This window comes from Procambarus clarkii, chromosome 37, assembly GCF_040958095.1.
Source record: "Procambarus clarkii isolate CNS0578487 chromosome 37, FALCON_Pclarkii_2.0, whole genome shotgun sequence".
NCBI classification, from domain to species: Eukaryota; Metazoa; Arthropoda; class Malacostraca; order Decapoda; family Cambaridae; genus Procambarus; species Procambarus clarkii.
The window spans coordinates 43363029-43373444 of record NC_091186.1 but is presented as its reverse complement, the minus strand read 5'-3'; positions in this window follow the sequence as shown (position 1 = coordinate 43373444).

Here is a 10416-nt window from a genome sequence, read left to right as displayed (position 1 = left end):
GTGGTTCTTCTGAGGAGAGCTGTGATTCTTCTGAGGGGACTTGGTTATTCTGAGGGAGCTGTGGTTTTCCTGAGGGAGCTGTGGTTCTTCTGAGAGGAGCTGTAGTTCTTCTGAGGGGAGCTGTGGTTCTTTTGAGGGGAGCTGTGGTGCTTCTGAGGGGAGCTTTGGTTAATCTGAGGGAGCTGTGGTTCTCCTGAGGGAGCTGTGGTTCTACTGAGAGGAACAGTGGTTCTTCTGAGGGGATCTGTGGTTCTTCTGAGGGGAGATGTGGTTTTTCTGAGGGGAGCTGTGGTTCTTCTGAGGGGAGCTATGGTTCTTCTGAGGGGAGCTGTAGTTCTTCTGAGGGGAGTGGGGAATCTCTGAGGGGAGCTGGGTTCTTCTGAGGGGAGCTGTGGTTGCCACTGAGGGGAGCTTGTGGTTTCTTCTGATGGGAGCTGTGGTTCTTCTGAGGGAATCTGTAGTTCTTCTGAGGGGAGACGTGGTTCTTCTGAGGGAGCTGTGGTTCTTCTGAGGGGAGCTGTGATTCTTTCCTGAGGGGAACTGTGGTTTCTTCTGAGGGGAGCTGTGATTCTTCCTGAGGGGAATCGTTGGTACCCATTGAAGGGAGCTGTGGTTCCCCCTGTGGAAGGGTGGTTCTTCTGAGGGGAGCTGTGGTTTCCCCTGAGGGAAGCTGTTGTTTTCTGAGGGGAGCTGTGGTTCCCCTGATGGGAGCTGTGGTTCCCCTGAGGGGAGCTGTGGTTCTTCTGAGGGGAGTTGTGGTTCCCCTGAGGGGAGCTGTGGTTTTTTCTGAGGGGAACTGTGGTTTCTTCTGAGGAGAGCTGTGGTTCTTCTGAGGGGAGCTGTGGTTCTTCTGAGGGGAACTGTGGTTCCCCTGAGGAGAGCTGTGGTCCATTGAGGGGAGCTTTGGTTCTTCTGAGGGGAGCTATGGTTCTTCTGAGGGGAGCAGTGGTTCCCCTGAGGGGAGCTGTGGTTCCCCTGAGGGGAGGTGCTGTTCCCCTGAGAGGAGCTGTGGTTCTTTTGAGGGGAGCTGTAGTTCTTCTGATGGGAGCTGTGGTTCTTATGAGGGGAGCTGTGGTTCTTCTGAGGGAGCTTTGCTTTTTTTGAAGGAGCTGTGGTTTTCCTGAAAGAGCTGTGGGTCTTCTGAGGGGAGCTGTGGTTCTTCTGAGGGGAGCTGTGGTTCTTATGAGGGGAGCTGTGGTTCTTCTGAGGGGAGCTTTGCTTTTTTTGAAGGAGCTGTGGTTTTCCTGAGGGAGCTGTGGTTCTTCTGAGAGGAGCTGTAGTTCTTCTTCTGAGGGGAGCTGTGGTTCTTTTGAGGGGAGCTGTGGTGCTTCTGAGGGGAGCTTTGGTTAATCTGAGGGAGCTGTGGTTCTCCTGAGGGAGCTTTGGCTCTTCTGAGAGGAACAGTGGTTCTTCTGAGGGGATCTGTGGTTCTTCTGAGGGCAGATGTGGTTTTTCTGAGGGGAGCTGTGGTTCTTCTGAGGGGAGCTGTGGTTCTTCTGAGGGGAGCTGTAGTTCTTCTGAGGGGAGCTGGGAATCTTCTGAGGGGAGCTGGGGTTCTTCTGAGGGGAGCTGTGGTTGCCCTGAGGGGAGCTGTGGTTCTTCTGAGGGGAGCTGTTTTTCTTCTGAGGGAATCTGTAGTTCTTCTGAGGGGAGACGTGGTTCTTCGGAGGGGAGCTTTGGTTCTTCTGAGGGAGCTGTGGTTCTCCTGAGGGAGCTGTGGTTCTTCTGAGGGGAGCTGTGATTCTTCTGAGGGGAACTGTGGTTCTTCTGAGGGGAGCTGTGATTCTTCTGAGGGGAACTGTGGTTCCCATTGAAGGGAGCTGTGGTTCCCCTGTGGAAGGTGTGGTTCTTCTGAGGGGAGGTGTGGTTCCCCTGAGGGAAGCTGTTGTTCTTCTGAGGGGAGCTGTGGTTCCTCTGATGGGAGCTGTGGTTCCCCTGAGGGCAGCTGTGGTTCTTCTGAGGGGAGTTGTGGTTCCCCTGAGGGGAGCTGTGGTTCTTCTGAGGGGACCTGTGGTTCTTCTGAGGAGAGCTGTGGTTCTTCTGAGGGGAGCTGTGGTTCTTCTGAGGGGAACTGTGGTTCCCCTGAGGGGAGCTGTGGTTCCCTTGAGGGGAGCTTTGGTTCTTCTGAGGGGAGCTATGGTTCTTCTGAGGGAGCTGTGGTTCCCCTGAGGGAGCTGTGGTTCCCCTGAGGGGAGCTGCTGTTCCCCTGAGAGGAGCTGTGGTTCTTTTGAGGGGAGTTGTAGCTCTTCTGACGGGAGCTGTGGTTCTTATGAGGGGAGCTGTGGTTCTTCTGAGGGGAGCTTTGTTTTTTTTGAGGGAGCTGTGGTTTTCCTGAAAGACCTGTGGTTCTTCTGAGGGGAGCTGTGGTTCTTCTGAAAGGAGCTGTAGTTCTTCTGAGGGGAGCTGTGGTTTTCCTGAAGGTGCTTTGGTTCTTCTGAGGGGAGCTGTAGTTCTTCTGAGGGGAGCTGTGGTTCTTTTGAGGAGAGATGTGGTTCTTCTGAGGGGAGCTGTGGTTTTTCTGAGGGGAGCTGTGGTTCTTCTGAGGGGAGCTGTGGTTCTTCTGAGGGAGCTGTGGTTCTCCTGAGGGAGCTGTGGTTCTTCTGAGAGGATCAGTGGTTCTTCTGAGGGGAGCTGTGGTTCTTCTGAGGGGAGATGTGGTTCTTCTGAGGGGAGCTGTGGTTTTTCTGAGGGGAGCTGTGGTTCTTCTGAGGGGAGCTGTAGTTCTTCTGAGGGGAGCTGGGGAATCTTCTGAGGGGAGCTGGGTTTTTTTTTAGGGGAGCTGTGGTTGCCCTGAGGGGAGCTGTGGTTCTTCTGACGGGAGCTGTGGTTCTTCTGAGGGAAGCTGTAGTTCTTCTGATGTGAGACGTGGTTCTTCTGAGGGGAGCTTTGGTTCTTCTGAGGGAGCTGTGGTTCTCCTGGGGGAGCTGTGGTTCTTCTGAGGGGAGCTGTGATTCTTCTGAGGGGAGCTGTGGTTCTTCTGAGAGGAGCTGTGATTCTTCTGAGGGGAACTGTGGTTCCCCTGAAGGTAGCTGTAGTTCCCCTGTGGGGAGCTGTGGTTCTTCTGAGGGGAGCTGTGGTTCCCCTGAGGGGAGCTGTGGTTCCCCCGTGGGGAGCTGTGGTTCTGCTGAGTGGAGCTGTGGTTCTCCTGAGACGAGCTTTGGTTCTTCTGAGGGGAGCTATGGTTCTTCTGAGGGGGAGCTGTGGTTCCATTGAGGGGAGCTGTGGTTCCCCTGAGGGGAGCTGTCGTTCCCCTGAGGGGAGCTGTTGTTCCCCTGAGAGGAGCTTTGGTTCTTTTGAGGGGAGCTGTAGTTCTTCTGATGGGATCTGTGGTTCTTCTGAGGAGAGCTTTGGTTTTTTTGAGGGAGCTGTGGTTTTCCTAAAAGAGCTGTGGTTGTTCTGAGGGGAGATATGGTTCTTCTGAGGGGAGCTGTGGTTCTTCTGAGGGGAGCTTTGGTTATTCTGAGGGAGCTGTGGTTTTCCTGAAGGAGCTGTGGTTCTTCTGAGGGGAGCTGTAGTTCTTCTGAGGGAAGCTTTGGTTAATCTGAGGGAGCTGTGGTTCTCCTGAGGGAGCTGTGGTTCTTCTGAGAGGAACAGTGTTTCTTCTAAGGGGAGCTGTGGTTCTTCTGAGGGGAGCTGTGGTTCTTTTGAGGGGAGCTGTAGTTTTTCTGAGGGGAGCTGTGGTTCTTCTGAGGGAATCTGTAGTTCTTCTGAGGGGAGACGTGGTTCTTCTGAGGGAGCTGTGGTTCTTCTGAGGGGAGCTGTGATTCTTCTGAGGGGAACTGTGGTTCTTCTGAGGGGAGCTGTGATTCTTCTGAGGGGAACTGTGGTTCCCATTGAAGGGAGCTGTGGTTCCCCTGTGGAGGGTGTGGTTCTTCTGAGGGGAGCTGTGGTTCCCCTGAGGGAAGCTGTTGTTCTTCTGAGGGAGCTGTGGTTCCCCTGATGGGAGCTGTGGTTCCCCTGAGGGAGCTGTGGTTCTTCTGAGGGGAGTTGTGGTTCCCCTGAGGGGAGCTGTGGTTCTTCTGAGGGGACCTGTGGTTCTTCTGAGGAGAGCTGTGGTTCTTCTGAGGGGAGCTGTGGTTCTTCTGAGGGGAACTGTGGTTCCCCTGAGGAGAGCTGTGGTTCCCTTGAGGGGAGCTTTGGTTCTTCTGAGGGGAGCTATGGTTCTTCTGAGGGGAGCAGTGGTTCCCCTGAGGGGAGCTGTGGTTCCCCTGAGGGGAGCTGCTGTTCCCCTGAGAGGAGCTGTGGTTCTTTTGAGGGGAGCTGTAGTTCTTCTGATGGGAGCTGTGGTTCTTATGAGGGGAGCTGTGGTTCTTCTGAGGGGAGCTTTGCTTTTTTTGAAGGAGCTGTGGTTTTCCTGAAAGAGCTGTGGGTCTTCTGAGGGGAGCTGTGGTTCTTCTGAGGGGAGCTGTGGTTCTTATGAGGGGAGCTGTGGTTCTTCTGAGGGGAGCTTTGCTTTTTTTGAAGGAGCTGTGGTTTTCCTGAGGGAGCTGTGGTTCTTCTGAGAGGAGCTGTATTTCTTCTGAGGGGAGCTGTGGTTCTTTTGAGGGGAGCTGTGGTGCTTCTGAGGGGAGCTTTGGTTAATCTGAGGGAGCTGTGGTTCTCCTGTGGCCGACCGAGCTGTGGCCGACCGGCTATGGAGCCGGTCGGCCGAGCGGACAGCACGCTGGACTTGTGATCCTGTGGTCCTGGGTTCGATCCCAGGCGCCGGCGAGAAACAATGGGCAGAGTTTCTTTCACCCTATGCCCCTGTTACCTAGCAGTAAAATAGGTACATGGGTGTTAGTCAGCTGTCACGGGCTGCTTCCTGGGGGTGGAGGCCTGGTCGAGGACCGGGCCGCGGGGACACTAAGCCCCGAAATCAACTCAAGATAACCTCAAGATAACCTCCTGAGGGAGCTGTGGCTCTTCTGAGAGGAACAGTGGTTCTTCTGAGGGGATCTGTGGTTCTTCTGAGGGGAGATGTGGTTTTTCAGAGGGGAGCTGTGGTTCTTCTGAGGGGAGCTGTGGTTCTTCTGAGGGGAGCTGTAGTTCTTCTGAGGGAGCTGGGGAATCTTCTGAGGGGAGCTGTGGTTCTTCTGAGGGGAGCTGTTTTTCTTCTGAGGGAATCTGTAGTTCTTCTGAGGGGAGACGTGGTTCTTCGGAGTGGAGCTTTGGTTCTTCTGAGGGAGCTGTGGTTCTCCTGAGGGAGCTGTGGTTCTTCTGAGGGGAGCTGTGATTCTTCTGAGGGGAACTGTGGTTCTTCTGAGGGGAGCTGTCATTCTTCTGAGGGGAACTGTGGTTCCCATTGAAGGGAGCTGTGGTTCCCCTGTGGAAGGTGTGGTTCTTCTGAGGGGAGCTGTGGTTCCCCTGAGGGAAGCTGTTGTTCTTCTGAGGGAAGCTGTGGTTCCTCTGATGGGAGCTGTGGTTCCCCTGAGGGCAGCTGTGGTTCTTCTGAGGGGAGTTGTGGTTCCCCTGAGGGGAGCTGTGGTTCTTCTGAGGGGACCTGTGGTTCTTCTGAGGAGAGCTGTGGTTCTTCTGAGGGGAGCTGTGGTTCTTCTGAGGGGAGCTGTGGTTCCCCTGAGGGGAGCTGTGGTTCCCTTGAGGGGAGCTTTGGTTCTTCTGAGGGGAGCTATGGTTCTTCTGAGGGGAGCTATGGTTCCCCTGAGGGGAGCTGTGGTTCCCCTGAGGGGAGCTGCTGTTCCCCTGAGAGGAGCTGTGGTTCTTTTGAGGGGAGTTGTAGCTCTTCTGACGGGAGCTGTGGATCTTATGAGGGGAGCTGTGGTTCTTCTGAGGGAGCTTTGTTTTTTTTGAGGGAGCTGTGGTTTTCCTGAATGACCTGTGGTTCTTCTGAGGGGAGCTGTGGTTCTTCTGAAAGGAGCTGTGGTTCTTCTGAGGAGAGCTGTGGTTTTCCTGAAGGTGCTTTGGTTCTTCTGAGGGGAGCTGTAGTTCTTCTGAGGGGAGCTGTGGTTCTTTTGAGGGGAGATGTGGTTCTTCTGAGGGGAGCTGTGGTTTTTCTGAGGGGAGCTGTGGTTCTTCTGAGGGGAGCTGTGGTTCTTCTGTGGGGAGCTGTAGTTCTTCCGAGGGGAGCTGGGGAATCTTCTGAGGGGAGCTGGGGTTTTTTTTAGGGGAGCTGTGGTTGCCCTGAGGGGAGCTGTGGTTCTTCTGAGGGGAGCTGTGGTTCTTCTGAGGGAAGCTGTAGTTCTTCTGATGTGAGACGTGGTTCTTCTGAGGGGAGCTTTGGTTCTTCTGAGGGAGCTGTGGTTCTCCTGGGGGAGCTGTGGTTCTTCTGAGGGGAGCTGTGATTCTTCTGAGGGGAGCTGTGGTTCTTCTGAGAGGAGCTGGGATTCTTCTGAGGGGAACTGTGGTTCCCCTGAAGGTAGCTGTAGTTCCCCTGTGGGGAGCTGTGGTTCTTCTGAGGGGAGCTGTGGTTCCCCTGAGGGGAGCTGTGGTTCCCCCGTGGGGAGCTGTGGTTCTGCTGAGTGGAGCTGTGGTTCTCCTGAGACGAGCTTTGGTTCTTCTAAGGGGAGCTATGGTTCTTCTGAGGGGGAGCTGTGGTTCCATTGAGGGGAGCTGTGGTTCCCCTGAGGGGAGCTGTGGTTCCCCTGAGGGGAGCTGTTGTTCCCCTGAGAGGAGCTTTGGTTCTTTTGAGGGGAGCTGTAGTTCTTCTGATGGGGTCTGTGGTTCTTCTGAGGGGAGCTTTGGTTTTTTTGAGGGAGCTGTGGTTTTCCTAAAAGAGCTGTGGTTGTTCTGAGAGGAGATGTGGTTCTTCTGAGGGGAGCTGTGGTTCTTCTGAGGGGAGCTTTGGTTATTCTGAGGGAGCTGTGGTTTTCCTGAAGGAGCTGTGGTTCTTCTGAGGGGAGCTGTAGTTCTTCTGAGGGAAGCTTTGGTTAATCTGAGGGAGCTGTGGTTCTCCTGAGGGAGCTGTGGTTCTTCTGAGAGGAACAGTGTTTCTTCTAAGGGGAGCTGTGGTTCTTCTGAGGGGAGCTGTGGTTCTTTTGAGGGGAGCTGTAGTTCTTCTGAGGGGAGCTTTGGTTAATCTGAGGGAGCTGTGGTTCTCCTGAGGGAGCTGTGGTTCTTCTGAGAGGAACAGTGTTTCTTTTAAGGGGAGCTGTGGTTCTTCTGAGGGGATCTGTGGTTCTTCTGAGGGGAGCTTTGGTTTTTTTGAGGGAGCTGTGGTTTTCCTAAAAGAGCTGTGGTTGTTCTGAGGGGAGATGTGGTTCTTCTGAGGGGAGCTGTGGTGCTTCTTAGGGGAGCTTTGTTTAATCTGAGGGAGCTGTGGTTCTCCTGAGAGAGCTGTGGTTCTTCTGAGAGGAACAGTGGTTCTTCTGAGGGGAGCTGTGGTTCTTCTGAGGGGAGCTGTGGTTCTTCTGAGGGGAGCTGTGGTTCTTCTGAGGGGACCTGTGGTTCTTCTGAGGCGAGCTGTAGATCTTCTGAGGGAAGCTTTGGTTAATCTGAGGGAGCTGTGGTTCTCCTGAGGGAGCTGTGGTTCTTCTGAGAGGAACAGTGTTTCTTCTAAGGGGAGCTGTGGTTCTTCTGAGGGGATCTGTGGTTCTTCTGAGGGGAGCTTTGGTTTTTTTGAGGGAGCTGTGGTTTTCCTAAAAGAGCTGTGGTTGTTCTGAGGGGAGATGTGGTTCTTCTGAGGGGAGCTGTGGTGCTTCTGAGGGGAGCTTTGGTTAATCTGAGGGAGCTGTGGTTCTCCTGAGGGAGCTGTGGTTCTTCTCAGAGGAACAGTGGTTCTTCTGAGGGGAGCTTTGGTTCTTCTGAGGGGAGCTGTGGTTCTTCTGAGGGGAGCTGTGGTTCTTCTGATGGGAGCTGTGGTTGCCCTGAGGGGAGCTGTGGTTCTTCTGAAGGAATCTGTAGTTCTTCTGAGGGGAGACTTGGTTCTTCTGAGGGGAGCTGTGGTTCTTCTGAGGGGAGCTGTGGTTTTTCTGAGGGAATCTGTAGTTCTTCTGAGTGGAGACTTTGTTCTTCTGAGGGGAGCTTTGGTTCTTCTGAGGGAGCTGTGGTTCTCCTGAGGGAGCTGTGGTTCTTCTGAGGGGAGCTGTGATTCTTCTAAGGGGAACTGTGGTTCTTCTGAGGGGAGCTGTGACTCCTCTGAGGGGAACTGTGGTTCCCCTGAAGGGAGCTGTGGTTCCCCTGTGGAAGCTGTGGTTCTTCTGAGGGGAGCTGTGGTTCCCCTGAGGGGAGCTGTTGTTCTTCTAAGGGGAGCTGTGGTTCCCCTGAGGGGAGTTGTGGTTCCCTGAGGGGAGCTGTGGTTCTTCTGAGGGGAGTTGTGGTTCCCCTGAGGGGAGCTGTGGTTCCCCTGAGGGGAGCTTTGGTTCTTCTGAGGGGAGCTATGGTTCTTCTGAAGGGAGCTGTGGTTCGCCTGAGGGGAGCTGTGGTTTCCCAGAGGGGAGCTGCTGTTCCCCTGAGAGGAGCTGTGGTTCTTTTGAGGGGAGCTGTAGTTCTTCTGATGGGAGCTGTGGTTCTTATGAGGGGAGCTGTGGTTCTTCTGAGGGGAGCTTTGGTTTTTTTGAGGGAGCTGTGGTTTTCCTGAAAGAGCTGTGGTTCTTCTGAGGGGAGCTGTGGTTCTTCTGAGGGGAGCTGTAATTCTTCTGAGGGGAGCTTTGGTTATTCTGAGGGAGCTGTAATTTTCCTGAAGGAGCTGTGGTTCTTCTGAGGGGAGCTGTAGTTCTTATGAGGGGAGCTGTGGTTCTTTTGAGGGGAGCTGTGGTGCTTAAGAGGGGAGCTGTAGTTCTTCTGAGGGGATCTGGGGAATCATCTGAGGGGAGCTGGGGTTCTTCTGAGGCGAGCTGTGGTTGCCCTGAGGGGAGCTGTGGTTCTTCTGAGGGAATCTGTAGTTCTTCTGATGGGAGACGTGGTTCTTCTGAGGGGAGCTTTGAATCTTCTGACGGAGCTGTGGTTCTCCTGGGGGAGCTGTGGTTCTCCTGAGTGGAGCTGTGGTTCTCCTGAGACGAGCTTTTGTTCTTCTAAGGGGAGCTATGGTTCTTCTGAGGGGAGCTGTGGTTCTTCTGAGGGGAGATGTGATCCTTCTGAGGGGAACTGTGGTTCCCCTGAAGGGAGCTGTGGTTCCCCTGTGGGAAGCTGTGGTTCTTCTGAGGGGAGCTGTGGTTCCCCTGAGGGGAGCTGTGGTTCCCCTGTGGGGAGCTGTGGTTCTCCTGAGTGGAGCTGTGGTTCTCATGAGACGAGCTTTTGTTCTTCTGAGGGGAGCTATGGTTCTTCTGAGGGGAGCTGTGGTTCCCCTGAGAGGAGCTGTGGTTCCCCTGAGGGGAGCTGCTGTTCCCTGAGAGGAGCTGTGGTTCTTTTGAGGGGAGCTGTAGTTCTTCTGATGGGATCTGTGGTTCTTCTGAGGGGAGCTTTGGTTTTTTTTGAGGGAGCTGTGGTTTTCCTAAAAGAGCTGTGGTTCTTCTGAGGGCAGATGTGGTTCTTCTGAGGGGAGCTGTGGTTCTTCTGAGGGGAGCTTTGGTTATTCTGAGGGAGCTGTGGTTTTCCTGAAGGAGCTGTGGTTCTTCTGAGGGGAGCTGTAGTTCCTCTGAGGGAAGCTGTGGTTCTTCTGAGGGGAGCTGTGGTGCTTCTGAAGGGATTTTTGGTTAATCTGAGGGAGCTGTGGTTCTCCTGAGGGGGCTGTGGTTCTTCTGAGAGGAACAGTGGTTCTTCTGAAAGGAGCTGTGGTTCTTCTGAGAGGAACAGTGGTTCTTCTGAGGGGAGCTGCGGTTCTTCTGAGGGGAGCTGTGGTTCTTCTGAGGGGAGCTGTAGTTCTTCTGAGAGGAGCTGGGGAATCTTCTGAGGGAGCTGTGGTGCTTCTGGGGGGAGCTTTGGTTAATCTGAGGGAGCTGTGGTTCTCCTGAAGGAGCTGTGGTTCTTCTGAGAGGAACAGTGGTTCTTCTGAGGGGAGCTGTGGTTCTTCTGAGGGGAGCTGTGGTTCTTCTGAGGGGAGCTGTGGTTCTTCTGAGGGGACCTGTGGTTCTTCTGAGGGGAGCTGTAGATCTTCTGAGGGAAGCTTTGGTTAATCTGAGGGAGCTGTGGTTCTCCTGAGGGAGCTGTGGTTCTTCTGAGAGGAACAGTGTTTCTTCTAAGGGGAGCTGTGGTTCTTCTGAGGGGATCTGTGGTTCTTCTGAGGGGAGCTTTGGTTTTTTTGAGGGAGCTGTGGTTTTCCTAAAAGAGCTGTGGTTGTTTTGAGGGGAGATGTGGTTCTTCTGAGTGGAGCTGTGGTGCTTCTGAGGGGAGCTTTGGTTAATCTGAGGGAGCTGTGGTTCTCCTTAGGGAGCTGTGGTTCTTCTGAGAGGAACAGTGGTTCTTCTGAGGGGAGCTGTGGTTCTTCCGAGGGGAGCTGTGGTTCTTCTGAGGGGAGCTGTGGTTCTTCTGATGGGAGCTGTGGTTGCCCTGAGGGAGCTGTGGTTCTTCTGAGGGGAGCTGTGGTTCTTCTGAAGGAATCTG